Source organism: Panthera leo, chromosome F2, assembly GCF_018350215.1.
Source record: "Panthera leo isolate Ple1 chromosome F2, P.leo_Ple1_pat1.1, whole genome shotgun sequence".
Classification (NCBI taxonomy): Eukaryota; Metazoa; Chordata; class Mammalia; order Carnivora; family Felidae; genus Panthera; species Panthera leo.
In genome coordinates, this window is record NC_056695.1 from 76,551,993 (window position 1) to 76,567,887 (window position 15,895).

The window sequence follows — 15,895 nt, forward strand, 5'->3', positions numbered from 1 at the left end:
TCCTTTATAAATGTCTGTGTCTTTTCTTCACTGTAAACACCTCGAAGGCTGCGGCAGGTACGCTTGAGTGCTTAGAGTCAGTAAGCGTCCGTGGAGTCAGTCAATTCACAGATGTTGGACCTTCAGCAGCTTCTCTGAGCCACATGTGAACACGCCCAGCAAAGCCACCATCTCTGCGGGGTGTCCCGCAGGTTTCTCTCTCACTCCATCTGTTCAAAACAGATGCACTCTTGCACCTTGAAGTCTGCCCTCTCTCAAATGTCCTTCATTCCAGGAAATGGCACCTCCATCCATCCCGTTTTGAAGTCGCCTTTACCTTCTTTTTCACTCATAACTCACATCCAGTCCGGCAGCGAGCCCCCAACACTCCATCCATCATCCCCAGGGCAGGCACATCTCACCAGCTTCTCGACGGCCACCCCAGCCTGACTGCCATCACTTGACTCGGATCACTGACTTGTCCCGTCAGAGTTGATCCTTTTCTCCGTGCATCAGCCAGCGCGACCATTTCCAATGTAACTCCACTCCCTCAACATCTGTTACGGTTCTTCTTAAATTATCCAACAATCTCTCTTAGGATCAAACTCTGACATTCTTACCACAGCTTAGGAGGTGCTATGTGACCTGTCCTCCGCCCCTTCTTCAGGGACACCCTCTACCTTGGTGCTGTTGCTCATTCTTGCTCAATCTGATGGATTGCCCTTGTTCAGAGACCTCCAAGAGGTTCTCACACCGGGGGTGTCACTTGCTTTCTCTCTGCCTGAACTGCCCCTTCCGGAGCTCCCTCCCACTTGCCTTTTGGTATCAAGTTTAAACTCAAGTGCCACTTCTGTAGAGGAGCTTTCCTGACTTCCTCCTATCTTAGGAAGCACCCACTTCCCATTGGTCCCTACCGTTGGTCACTTTGTTTTATGAATAACTTAAAGTATAAACTGAAATGGTATTACTTGTTTGCTTGTATTTCTCCCCTACTCACAGACTTAAATTTTTTTGTATTGTTTATTTTTGAGAGACACAGAGAGATAGAGCATGAAAGAGAAGGAGACACAGAATCCAAAGCAGGTGCCAGGCTCCAAGCTGTCAGCAGAGCCCGACTCGGGGCTCCAACCCATGAACCATGAGATCATGACCTGAGCCGAAGTCGAACGCTTAACCCACTGAGCCACCCAGGCACCCTATGCCCTACTCACAGACTGTAAAAAAGAAACCCATGTTTGCTCAGTGCCTAGAACATGTCCAGCACATAGTAGGTAGACAATGATTATGTGCCAAATGAATTAATTGAAGGAACAATGTGTATTAGGTTTGGATGTTTTGGTTTGAGTGGCTGTTTTTTTCCCTCTTAAATGTATTCAACATGTTCTTGGCAGTAGAACACAGGAGAGTGAATACAAGTCAGATGATATATGGGAAAATGAGAAAATAAAAAGACAAAACTGCTGAGCTCCTGAATAGTGAATCTTAAGGGGAACTTTCTTATTTTCAATATCTTTATTTCCCGGAATAGAAATAGAATATCTTCGTTTGGGAAGGAAATCCCAGTGGAACTTGCAAAACATGAAAGAGAATTGCTTTCTCTTTTTGGATTTTGTTTTGTTTTGCATTGCTTCAGTGTATAAAGAGAGGTTTCTGTGCATTTTTATTAGGTCAATGTTTGCAATCACATTATCCTCAGGGCAGAAAGAAAGATGTTGGCAGTGCTAGCAAAGAGCACTGGGCAAGAAAAAGCTACGAGTTTCCCAGACCTACTCTGTGCTCATTGTTTACAGTAGTTACCATAGTAGGTGCATTTATGGAAGAATTCACCATTGTCCTGTGTTGTGTGATTTATCTGGTTTGGTACTGTTTAATCTTGATGGCCTCTGGGTAATTGGTACCATTATCATGATTTTGTGGATGAGGAAACCGAGACTCAGAAATGTTTACCTTTCCAAATCACACAAGTTGTGAGAGTCTCTGCTTGGTATTCCCACGGGCAGTGTTCCAGCTGAGGATTGTCTTCTGCCCTGGGACAACAGAACAGTTCCTTTAGAGGATCTCCCTGCCTCTGGGCTCTGTTTCCTCCAACCCTCTCTCAAGACAGCGGACAGACATCATGTCGCGGGGTGACTGGGCATATTCTTGACTCCTTCTGACCGATCGCCTTCAGGACGAAGGATCCTGTTGGCGTCCATGGCCTCCAGGACCTCTGCAGTGCAGTGGAGAGAGCTTGGGCTTCCCGAAGAGTGAGATCGTTGGGAACTTGGGGAAGCTTGAGAGCAAGGCTTGGCCCTTGTTCATATCTGGACTTCCAACACTTAACATAGTGCCAAGAACAGAGAACATATTCTGTAATTGTTAGCTTTACTCTTAACGTGTTACTTTACTTTATGTCCCAAAAATCTATTCTGTAACTCTTGTGGATTTTTCTGTAAGGCAAGCAGTGGCCATTTGGGACAAGTAGCAATGGTGCACATTGTGACCAAAGTAGAGTGTCACAGGACACTTCGTAGACCACAGACCATAGGACTAAACTCTCTGGGTTTCCTCGTCTCAAAAATGGAGATAAATCATTATACACTCCTCATGACATTTCAGTGGGGTTCAGTGAATTAATATGCAAAATTTAATGTGCCCCAATGTTTATAGCAGCATTAACAATAGCCAAATTGTGGAAAGAGCCCAATCGTCCACTGACTGACCAAATGGATAAAGATGTGGTATATGTGTATACACACACACACACACACACACACACACACACAATGGAATACTAATACTACTTGGCGATGAAAAAGAATGAAATCTTGCTATGCAACAATGTGGATGGAACTGGAGGGTATTCTGCTAAGTGAAATAAGTCAGAGAAAGACAGATATCATATAATTGAACTCATACGGAATTAAAGAACACAACGGAAGAATGTAGGGGAAGAAAAGTAAGATAAAAACAGAGAGACAGGCAAACCATAAGAGACTCTTAAAGACAGAGAATAAACTGAGGGTTACTGAAGGGGAAGTGGGTGGGGGGATGGGCTAAATGGGTGATGGGCATTGAGGAGGGCACTTGCTGGGATGAGCCCTGGGTGTCATATGTAAATAGTGAATCACTACATTCTACTCCTGAAGCCAAGACTACAGTGCATGTTAACTACCTTTAATTTAAACAAACAAACAAACAAACAAACAAATAAATACACACACTTCAACCATGCCTAGAATGTGATAAACACTTAATAAATGTTAGCAAAAATTACGACCGTTCTTAGCAAAACTTTGTGAGGACCTCATTTATGCGGAAGCCAGCTTTTATAGATACTGTCGCAGAGCCTCTGGGAGATGAAATGACTTCTCCATGGCCTCACAACTAGGAAGCTGTGGTCCTTGGGTTTGCATCAGTGTCTGTTTGTCTTTAACCATGTAGTTCTCAACTGGTAACACTTTAGTCCTCCAGGGGACATTTGCTAATGCCTGGGGACATTTCTGATTGTCACAACTGGAAGGTGGTGGTACTGGCATATAGTATGTAGAGGCTTAAAATATTCTAGACTTCCTTCAACGCACAGGACAGTCTCCACCACAAAGAATTATCCTACCCAAATGACACCAAGGTCAAGTGGAACAATTGTGCTTTAACCAACGTTCAATTAGATTGATCGACCACCACACTCTAATCCCCATCTGATAATAAAATGACCACAGAACAGATACCCACTGGCAGCATTGCAGACCTTTATGCCCAAGGGATCTGGTCAACCCCAGCGGACCGGAATCTGGCATCACTAGGAAAGATGGTCCAATCGGGTCAGCTGGGGGCCCCATCTTGTTAATCTAAGCAGTAGTGAAACTCCTGGTAACAGCATCGTTATTTGGAGAGAACAATCCTAGATCAGGACCCCGAGATTACCCTTTGTTATGTTTATCACAACTGTGATTCATAATCCATGAGGTCATTATCTCTTTCAGTGCTATTCTTTCTACACTGTACATTGTATGATGACAGGGACCACTGGGCTTGTCCGTTGCTTTTCCTGGAAAAGTGTCTGGAGAGTAAGTCTAAGACAGGTTCATGCTGGAGATATACCTTTGTGAATGAATGAATGAATGAATGAATGAATCAATGATCCAGGTCAGGACTTAGAAGTATAAAAACAGAGCCTAGAGCCCAGGAGAGAAGTTTGTAATGTTTAAGTTGTGTTATGCAGTATAGAATGTCTACCGGATTTGAAATCCAATGTCTATTCACCCATCCATTCACTCATGGGTCAGATATGGTTTGAGAACCCCCCCATGGACTAAGCATAGTCAGGTGGGAGGGGTGCATTCAGGAATCTGGAGATGTACCTGGCTTTGAGTCCTGGGTTTATCATTTCCTAACTCTGTGAAATTATCTAACTGCTCTGTACCTCAATTTTCCTCCATAAAATGGGCAACCAATCTTTGCAATGAGGCTTCTAGGAGGATCCAACAGGACCGTCACAGGGTTAGGTGTAGCATCCGGATGTAGAAAGTATTCAGTAAATGGGTAGAACACACTCACACATTCCCCGTTATACCTTCCATCAAGAGGCAACTAATGTGTCCCGCTTCTTGAACAGGCTTTGGGATTTCCTGGGCTAAGAGCCTGTGGAAGGAGTGACACCAGGTGACTCCTGAGGCCAGATTGGGGAAGGCCAAATGGCCAAATAGCTTAGCCATCCTGTAAAGAGATGAAAGATGGAGAGAGACAGAGAGACAGAGAAACAGAGAGAGAGAAGGAGGGAGGGACACAGAGGCCTAAGGGGCCCCGGGTATTCCAGCCCAGATGTGTGAGTAAAGACACGTGAGATCCTAGACACCATTTGGTTGCAGACCCTTTTCTTGCTCTGAGGATGTGCAGTAGGGAAGAATATGGGGGTCGGGGGGATATCGCGGAAGATGAGTCTAAAATGGTACATGGAAGTCAGATTTTTTACAAAGCCTCGTATATTATACTCTAAAGATTGTCCAAGAATGAACTATTGGGATTTTTGCCCACATGAGGGAAATACAATAAAAACATTGAGAAGATTCAAGACACTGTGAACCATGACTTGAGCACTTTATCTGACAGAATTCAGGGTCACTGCAGGTTATAAGGAGTCAAGTATCATGACATGAGCTATGCTGAGGAAAGACGGTTGGATGCCAGCCTTAAAACACGTACATGTAATCGGTTTATTTTAATTATTCTAGAATTAGGCCACCAGCACAGCCCTAATCTTTTGCCTCTCTTTACTCTTCCAATAAAAACTTATCAGACAACATTTTAGACGTTCCCTTCTTATTAATGGTGACAGCATTTATTTTAACCAAACTCCAAAGGTTAACTTAATCAGAAAATGGAACGTGTTTCCTATTTCTTCTGTTAGAAGACGGAAGAAGAGAAACACAGTGTCAAGAGATGAAGGCAAGGAAGGTTTCCTCCTAAGGCCACCGTCTGCCTCAATGCAGGGTCTGGCAGCACAGCAGGTGCCTGGGGAGGCACCGACCTCACATCAGACCTGCAGTCTCTCCTCCCACCACTTGACATTTGACTCCACCTTCTGACCTTTGGAAGCCGTTACAGTGTGATCCGATGTCATCTACCCTTGGGGGGGGGGTGTGTTTGGACTTCTTTCTTGCAGGAGAGAAAAGTGCCAGCCCTGCTTTAGCGTGTCTGCTTCCCACCCGACAAGGAAGCCTCTGCCCACCAAGACCAAGGAGCGCTGAAAGTGCTGGGAGCAGCAGAATGAGCCGTGTTTTTGCAGACACTCAGCTTCTCCGGCTTCTTGAATTATTGATGGCAGATTGGGCACAGGGCTAGCGATGCCCGAAGCTGTTATGGCTCTTGGCTAGAGTCCCCGGAGGAGCTGTGTTTCCAGAACCAGGCACCCGGCTCATCGGGTGCAAGGCTCGAAGTGCCACCGCCTGGCTGGAAAGTCTTGGACTTTAGCGAGGAGGGCTCCACGTGTCAGAACCCCTCACGGGCTGTGTGCCGTTGAGGCAGGCACCCCTGGGGCTCTGATACACCAGGTGCTCTCTGCGTTTCTGCTAATTCATTGGTTCATAAATCCCTGGGGCACAGTGGCCAGCTAGGAGCTCGAATCTCAACGGTCACTGATGAGTTGCATGACCTGGGGCCGGGGTGGGGGGTTGTCCCTGGACCTCTCTGAAAAATAGAAGTGACCCAAAAGTCCTGGAGTCACTATTGTACGTCTAGTGTCCTTGTTGTCCTAGACTTGGGGGAGGGCAGTCAATGCCATGCCTCTCTTCTCTGAGTTCTAAACCAGTGGAGGAATGAGAAAAACAAGTCTCGATTGGACGGGAGCGGCAAAATCCCCCTTCCCATCAGTAGAGGGAGGCTGCAGGACTCAGCTTATCGAGACAGACAGTCAGCTTCTGAAACCCAAATCCTGGGAATGAGCCAGGCAGGCTCGTTCCCTGGTCACCAGACTCCTGGATCAGGCAGTCTTCCCACAGGCTCTGTGACCGAGTTTTCAGCATATCCAAGAGGATTCGAGGCCCCCAGTTATCCGTCAGCAGCCAGCTCCCGAGAATGGGAGAGAAAATGCACGAGGCAGGCTGGAGGTTTTCTTTGCATGTGTGCTAATTATATATCTCCGGGCTTGCCCAGAAGAGCAGTAGAGAAGACACTGGAAGGAGAAAGCAGGGAGGGTGACATCGGAGGGCCTGCCCGTACCTGGAGGGAAGCGTCAGCCGTGGAAGGAGGTCTTCCCCTCTGCCCACCGACATCCAGGACCGTGTGAGACTTGCTTCACGTTCATTAGAGAGAATTGAAAGCGGTTGTGGACAAATGTGACAGCATCGTGCTACCTAGAAAACCCTTTACAACCGTACGAGGGCAGTAAGTCTTTAGTTCTCGAAAGCCCTGTGCCCTAGGTCTTTGGAGACTAAGCAGACAAACAAACAAACAAAAAACTTAAATCCAAAGAGATTTGTATCAAAATAGTTCATTGGCCTGCTCTTTAAAGGTTTGGATCTCCGCCTCTGCTAATTATAAGCTGTGCGACTTTGGGAAAATTGCTAACCTCTCTGCGTCTGAAACAGTAGATTGTCAGAAGTGTCGGAAGAGTTAATAAGTGACCGTAAGCTTAACCCAATACCTGACATATAGTGAGCACAAAGTCAAAGCCAGTGATGGGGGCTATTATCACGATAGTGATAATAGAGCGGTAATGTTAACCACGTTACCGCACTCGGAGGCTCAAATCCCTTCAAATGTTTCCTGGTGCTTCTAGAGTAAAATCCACAATCCAGTCTCGGCAGGACCTTAGCACCACAATCCTCTTCATCCTCAGGTACACTCTTATTCTTGCTCTATGGACTCGGGCCACATGGCTCACACGTGTGTCCCTTTGCAGGCTGGGTCCGGTCCACCTCAGGGGCATCCCTTCCTCCCCTTCTTCCTGAATGGTTCCTTCTCAGACTCCTCTCCTTCCTGGCTCCTTGTTATCCTTTGGGCCTCTGCTCAGGGCGAGCCCTTGGAGATACCCCTGTTCACCAATGACTCTCTCCAAGAACCTCGTCATCTTTTCTTCATAGGACATATCATAACCTGTAACTTTGTTCGCCAATTTGTTGTCTCTCCCTCAGCAGAATGTAAACACAAACCGGGCAGGGACGGTGTCTGTCTTACTCACTTCTCTGCCTCCAGCGGCTCTCAGAGGGCCTGGCCGCAGGAAGTGTGCAGTAAAATCGTATTCCTTGACCTCTCGACTTAGGCAGCCTGGATCAGAGCCCAAATCCTGCCACCTGTACCCAGTTGAACAGCGAGTAAATTCAATCCACACTGTTGAGACTCTGTCTCCCGTGTGAAAAAATGAGGGCCCGTAGACCTGTGTTCACAGCAACACTATCCGCAGTCGCCAAAACATGGATGCACACCAGGTGTCCACTGACAGATGAATGGGCAAACAGAATGTGGTCTATCACTGCGATGGAATGTTATTCGGCCTTAAAAAGGGAGGAGACACAGTTTGTGGGGGCAAGCTCTGCATTGGGCTCGCTGCGGTCAGTGCAGAATCTGCCTGAGATCCTCTGTTCTCTCTCTCTGCCCCTCCCCAGCTTGTGTGCTCTCTCACTCTCTCTCTCTCTCTCTCTCTCTCTCAAAATAAATAAACTAAAAACCAAACAAAGCAAAACAAAAAAGGGGGGGAAATTCCGACACCTGCTGCCACGTGGATAAACCTTGAGGACATTATGCAAAGTGAGATCAGTTGGTCACAAAGAGCAGATATGATACAGGAACTGTGAGATATCTAGAGTAGTCGAATGTATGGACATGAAAAGTAGAATGGCGGTGGCCAGGGTCTGGACAGAGAGGGAATGTGGTGTAATTACTGAACAGGTACAGAGTTTCAATTTTGCAAGATGAGCAGTTTCTTTAACAGACAGTGCTGTCGACTGCACAACAGTGGGAATGTACTTACCACTTCTGGACCGAGCACTGATGAATGGGAAAAATGGCACACCATATGTGTGTGTGTTATTTTTTAAGTTTTTAATTTATTATTTATTTTTGAGAAAGACGGAGAGAAAGTGCGAGCCGGGGAGGGGCAGAGAGAGAGGGAGAATCCCGAGCAGGCTCCATGCTATCAGTGCAGAACCTGATGTGGGGTTCCAACTCATGACTGTGAGATCATGACCTGAGCAGAAATCAAGAGTCAGGTGCTTAACTGACTGAGCCACCCCAGTGCCCCTTTATTTATGTGCTTGTAAATGAGAGTTAAAACATAGAAAACAAAAAACAAAAAAAAAATAAAAATAAAAATAGAAAAGAGGGACAATGCACTTTGTCTTACTGGAAAATAGAACTTGGATAATCCTAATGGGGGCTTCTGAGTCCACGAAGGTAACCATGTAAACTGTCCAAGCTAAGGAGTGGCTGAGTGTAGGATTTGAAACCAGAGGGTCTTAAACTGATAGCTGGGTTCTTAAAACCATTATTAGGGTTGCCTGTGTGGCTTGGTCGGTTAAGCATCCAGCTCTCGATTTTGGCTCAGGTCATGATCTCCGGGTTAGGTCCTGATCTTAGTGTTCATGAGTTTGAGCCCCACATCAGTGACGTGGGGCCTGCTTAGGATTCTCTTTCCCTCTCTCTCTCTGTCCCTACTCCACTCTCTCACTCTTACTCTCTCTCTCTCTCTTTCTCTCTCAAAAATAAATAAGCATTTAAAAAAACTATTAAAAACAATATAGAATAAACTAGCAATTAAATCCATGATATTAAAAACAAATATAATGAATAAATGGGGGACTTTGATTGCTTAGTGAATGATGCCTTGCGCTCCTTCCTTCCTCCCCTCAACTCTCCATTAATTCATGGTGTATCCTGGGAACTCTTTCCATGTAAATGAGTTGCACTCAATTCTGTCTAAGGTGTGTTTCTGGGACTACCCATGTGCAGACATTTGTCCCAATCAAAGCACTTCTGGCCTTTGTATTATTTTTGGAATATTGCCTTTCCATAGGAAGTGCAACTAAGGTCTTTAACTTGACTGGGGTGAGGTTGGGGAATACGGACGGTTTGGTTCAGACAGACTCCCTCCCTCCCAGAACACAGATTCCAACTATCAAATCAAAGTGTCATGAGTGCTATGAATGGGTTCCCTTCATCGCTCTTCTTTACATGGCTTATTTTATTTTATTTATTTTTTAAGTTGGGGGTTGTACAGATAATAGAAGCATTAGTTGTGAAAACCTGATAACCTCAACAGAAGGAGGGAAAGGAATGGATATTTCCTGAGTACATATTGTGAACTGAGGACATTGCTTGGTGTTTTGTTTGAAGGTGTTTTTGGTTTTTTTTGTTTTTGTTTTTTTGTTTGATTTTGAAAGATACAGAGAGCAAGGGGGGAAGGGCAGAGACAGAAGGAGACAGAATCCCAAGCAGGTTCCATGTTGTCAGCACAAGGCCCAGCACGGGGCTTGAACCCACAGTGAGATCATGACATGAGCCAAAAATGAAGAGTCAGACGCTTAACCGACTGAGCCACCCAGGTGCCCCTGTACTTTATTTAGACTCAGTGATGAGATGTTATCTTCATTCCCTGGAAGATCATGTTGCCCTGAATGGTAGTTAATAGTAGGTGTCAATTTGACCTAGGGGCTGTCCAAATGGCTGGCGAAATATTATCTCTTGGTGTGCCTGTGAGGGTGTCTCCAGAAGAGATTAGCATCTGACTCTGGGTCGGTGGGCTGAGTAAAGAAGGCAGCCCTCACCAGTGCGGTAGGCACCATCCGATCTGTTGAGAGCCCAGGTAGCACAAAAAGACGAGGAAGGGCAAATTCCCTCGTAAGTGACAAGGGAAGGAATCCATCCTGGGTCTGCCCAGGCTCCATACATGTTCTTATTGTTATCTGAAACGCTAACCCTTGGGGAAAGAATAGTATTATCTAATGAAAATCAGGCAAGGTGTCACCGATTTTTACAAGTAATCAGAAGGTGCTTTTGAATTGTATGTTCCAGGTTTTCCTTGTCTTAAAGTATAGCCACATTTTTATCTTATGTCATGTATACCAAGAATGTGTCTGCGTGTGTACCTCAGTATACACATACATATGACAATAAAATATTTACATTGCTATATGGTGGGTCTCGGAATAAATGCATTTTGTTTTCTGTCATTTTCTGTATTTTTAACATTTTTGAGAATGAGCAGTCATTTTTATAAGAGTGCAACTGTTCAAAGTACTCACAGCACGAAGTTTGCATTAGAGACAAAATAAAATATTCATTGGTTTCTATCTATGAGACATGCTGGCACTGAGACCCTCTTCTTAAGCCCATCTGCAAATAGATGGTGTATAGGGAAGGTCCAAGTTCACCCGAGTTTTCCCATTTTCATTAACATCGGGACACACATCCTAAAAGAAACCATTTCTCATGACTAGAACTATAAGCGTAACATGGTGATATTCAGCATCATATCGAGGGCCCCCAGTGAAGAATGTGTTTGGGCCTTATCTCTAGAGTCCATCAATTAGTGACCTTCAGGACACCAAGAACTCCCGATCTTGAACAAGTGAGACTAAGGGCCTGAAATAGATCTGGACATGCACACTGGATTCAGCCCTGTGTCCATCTCTAACACAGGCCAACAATGAACACAGACTTGGGTGTGTGTGTCAAGCTTCTCTGTACGTCTGTTTGCTCCACAGGGCTGACTGCCAACAAGATGGCCGCTCTGAGATTCACGGGGAAAAAATGGTGAACCAAGAAAATCTTGCATTAAAATGACAATAAGATACCATTTTATAACCCCAAAATTTAAAAAAAAAAAAGAGAAAAGAGATACAGGGAAAGAGAGAGAGAGAGAGAGAGAGAGAGAGAGAGAGAGAGAGAGAGAAGGAGAAGAATCTATAAATATTAAGTATTGGCAAGAATGTGGGGAAACTAGAGTTTCTACTCTGGTATTGGGAGAATAAAATGGTGTAGATAGTAAGGACAACTAGTTATCATTACCTAGTAATATTGACACACACACAAACACTCACATTTGCACCGATTGTTATGTGCAACAGTTCGTTTTTTTATGCCCTTGACTATCTCCTCTTTACCCAGTTCCCTTATGCTGTGTTTATCATCATAATTACTCCCTTCCAGATCTTCTCACCTCCCTAGACCTGGGGCTGGTCATCTGCTTTATAAATAAAGATTTATTGGAACACAGAGCCATGCCTTTTGTTTACATACCATGTATGGCTCTGTTCTCACTACAATGGCAGAGTTCAGGGGTCGCAACAGAGACCAGCTCTGGCACACGGAGCTCGACATGCTTATTGTATCTCTTTTTACAGAAAACATTTGCTGGCTCCTGACAGTGTGCCCTCCTTTTTCAAAAACAAAGTTGAAATCAGCTTGGCTAAAGCCAAGTCACTCTCTGTCTTCACGTATCCCGTACAGCTCAATATGTTTGCAGAAAAGCACACGGCATATTGTCTCATCCCCTTTTTCATGTTTAAGTATTAATCCCAACTGGGATCCTAGGATCAGTTATCCCATTGGATTTTCATGTTTATTTTCTCTCCCATTCTCCTAGATGAATATTTTATACCTCCTACCGATGCAGAAAGCCTCCTTCTGGAAAGTCTGATACCTCCTCTCTGATCCTCATTCTCACTGACCTTATTTTCTGTTTCTATGCATAACTAGCAGTAAGCAGAAAAGAATCATCAAATTCCCACTAACACATATACTTACCCGGTAGCCTTCATAATATGTACAGCAGTTAGCTAATTCTGCATAACAAACTACTTCAAAACTTAAAGGAATAATCATTTGCCATTTTTCACCAGCCCACAGGTCAACGGAACAGATCTGATTGTTTGGACATGTCTTGGCTTACTTCTTTCTGTTTTCTCATGCGATTGTGGTCGGCTGGGAGCACTGGTGGCTTGGGCTTGAAGACTCAATTCTATTCCACATTTTCACATCCCTCGGGCAGGTTGGTCCAGGCATGTCGATATAATGGTGACAAGAAAGCACAGGTACACAATCAGTTCCTCAGTCTCCTGTTTACTTCAATTTGCTATCATCCTATTGGCCAAAATAAATCATCTGTCAAGCCCAAAGTCAAGGTCTGCACTGGACATAGGGAAGCATGAAAAATCAAACTCCTTACTACCTCAATGTGTTACTATATTTATATAATTAGTTTCCTTCTTACTGCACTGATACACGTCGCCATCATCCCTGAGCTTGATTTTCACAACAAACTCCCAGTCAGGCTCATCCCTGGCTCTTCGAATGTCTATGCTCAACATAGCAGCCAAACTGATTCTAAGAAATAGTAATTCGTATCATGCCATACTTCTGATCAAATCTCCCCAAAGACTTCCCATTCCGCTTAGAAGAGAAGCAAAGAGCTTTATCTTGACTAATAAGGTCTTACCTGACTAGCTTGCTCGTAACCTTTCTGATCTCATTTTCTCACTCTCCCTCAGTCACCTGGTACAGGCACCATGGCCCACTTCCCATGCCTTGAACATTCCAAAACCCTACTTACTTAGGGCCTTTGCACTCTGTATGGAGTCCTTTCCCCCGGAGAGCACGTGATGTAGGTCTCTATCCAAATGGTCACTGTTATCAGAGAAGATTTCCCTGACTACGCTATATAAAATATCTACATTGTTCCACCCTCTAATCCTTATCCTCTGCTTTATTTTTCCCCACACCTGACACACTGTGTATTCATGTTTATTTTTGTTTGCTTCTTTACTCTAGAAGGTAAGCTCCGTGGGGCCAATACTCCATTTGTTTGCTGCTGTTTCCAAAATTCCTGGAACAGTGGTTGGCACAGAATAAGCCCTCAATAAATATGTGTTGAATAAATAAATACATGAGTGGATGAAGGAATTGGAAGACAATTAGAAACAACCTGATACACACTGACCATAAAATGAATTAATCAATCATGGTATACTTTCACATTGGAATGCCATGCAGTGAAGCAGAATAAATCACGACTATGCATATCAGCAAGGACGAGTCCAGTTATATAATGCTAAGAAAAAAAAAGAAAGGAAAAAAGAAAGAAAGAAAGAAAAAGAGAGAGAGAGAAAAAAAAAGAAAATTTCAGGAGAACTTTTGAAAGTACCCACACAAAGAATTAGGTTGGATTAACTAAAGCCAGGGGCCATAGATTAGTATGTCATTTCCAGGAATGGAGCCCAGCCTTGGATTCCCTTTGTTGACTGCATCCTGGAGGGCAGATCATGGATTTACAGTTATGGTGCTGCAGCATCAGAGATGGGAGCACCGGAGCAGTTGTAAGCCACTGGCCAAGCAGGTCTGGGGCCCGACTTGCTGCTGATTGCTATAGCAGCCAGTTGTAAAGACATCCTTGAAACTAAAAGTAGCATATTCTCTGGCGTGTAAGCGGCATGGATTTTCTGTTGGAGCATGCATGAAAAGGATAATTCAACAAACAAGGTACACAGAGGAAACAGTAGGCCAAATCTAAGGCTAAGACGTAATTCCTTAACTCTATCAGGCAGAATTAGGAGGTGTTCTGAGTCATCAGGTGGAAAAAGAAAATGAGCACTGTATCTACCTTCCTGTTTAAAAACCACTTCAATACAAAAGCAAAAGCAAGAAACAAACCACTTCAATAATGTGCTGTAGCACGACCAAAACAAAGCAAATAGGGTAACATGTCCCCCAAAGAGTGTGGAGTATCCAAAAAACATGACAAAACATGGGGTTAGAAAGACCTAGGTTACAGTCCTAACCCTACAACTTACTAGCTGTATGTCCTCAAACAGTTGTCTAAACTCCCAGAGGTTCTTTTCAGTTTTGCTTCTGGAAAAAATGGATGCATTAAAAAGTGTGTTAAAGGTTTTTGAAATGATTAATTAAAATATATATAAAAGTACTTAGCATCAAGCCTGACATTAAAACCTGAGTAATTGCATGAATAAATTGAATGAATGAACGAACGAATGAATGAGAAAGCTCTACAGTTGAGTAGAGGAGACACGCAATTCATTATAATTCCAAGTTCTCAAATGCAATAAACATAGCTGCATTGCTCTCTTGGAGAGCAGAGTAGATTATTACATTTGGGAAACAGGGAAGGCATCATAGAGGAGTGAATTTGAGATTTGGTTTATGGTGAGATTATTGTTGTTGTTGTTGTTGTTGTTGTTGTTGTTGAAGGGGATGGGGAGGAGATGTTTCATAGGGAGCAAAGGCAAGGTTGGGTTTTTTAACAACCTTGGCAATTGTTTACCAATCTACCCATTAAACTCAAGGTTAATACTGATGAAAACTACATGTGTATGCATGCAGTGTCATCAGTGTAGAATCAATTTTATAATCACATATCCAGAAGCCTTAGGGCTTGATTTGCTTTAGAATTCCTCTCTCTCTCTCTCTCTCTCTCTCTCTCTCTCTCTCTCTCTCTCTCTTTCCTTCCTTACTCCCCTCCTTCCCTCCTCCCTCTTTCCTTCCTCCTTTCTTTCTTTCTTTCTTTCTTTCTTTCTTTCTTTCTTTCTTTCTTCTTTCTTTCTTTCTTTCTTTCTTTCTTTCTTTCTTTCTTTCTTTTTAGAAAGGCTGTGTCCTCATTGGGGTCAGGGACAGCAAATGAATGAATATTTTTGCAGTGAACCACAAAGCCATTCACACTAATGGGACACTTAAAGACTGTAAAGAGCCTCATGTGGAGACGGGTACCATTTTACTGCCAAATACTTATAACAAACTTTCAGTTTTCAGAATTTTGGATTTCAAAATTGCAGATAAGAGACAACCTGTACGGGCATTCAGAAAGGAGCCTGACCAGATGCAAACACACTTGGCCATATCTGCAATAACCATGAAACCCCTTAGGACAAGGGGTCCAACGGGGGAAACGTTAGGCCCGTGTCCCACCTACGGTGCAATAGATTCTTTGCTCCCTGCTTTAAAGAAGCTCCCAGAATTAGGAGGCCCTCTGGAGAAATCTGGGCCGTCACATACTAATTAACACAAATAGCAGTCCTCACGTGGCTGGATTATGTCTGAAAAATCATCCTTGACAGTGTACATCTAAGCATCTCAGGAAAGTGATGACAAGTAAGTGTTTTCTCTCTCTAATAGCTTGAGTTGCAAGATATTTCAAAAACAAGATCAACAGAATACCAATTTGTCTGACAAGGGAGAGAAAATGTGAGGCATGTTTTTCTGACTATTTTTTTTTCTTGAGATGTCAAAGATTTAAGTCAAATCTGCAGCTCTTCAGCTTCTTTGGGTGTAATTCCAGAAGCATGGCTTAATGTGCTGGGCTCTAATGTAGTTAACATGATGAGAGCAGAAAGCTCCATCTTATCGCACTCATTTTAAGACGATCTCTTAATTTCTATTAAAGAATCTTTGCAAGGGAATTGGCAAACGAAGTCCCACCAGTCACTGGCTG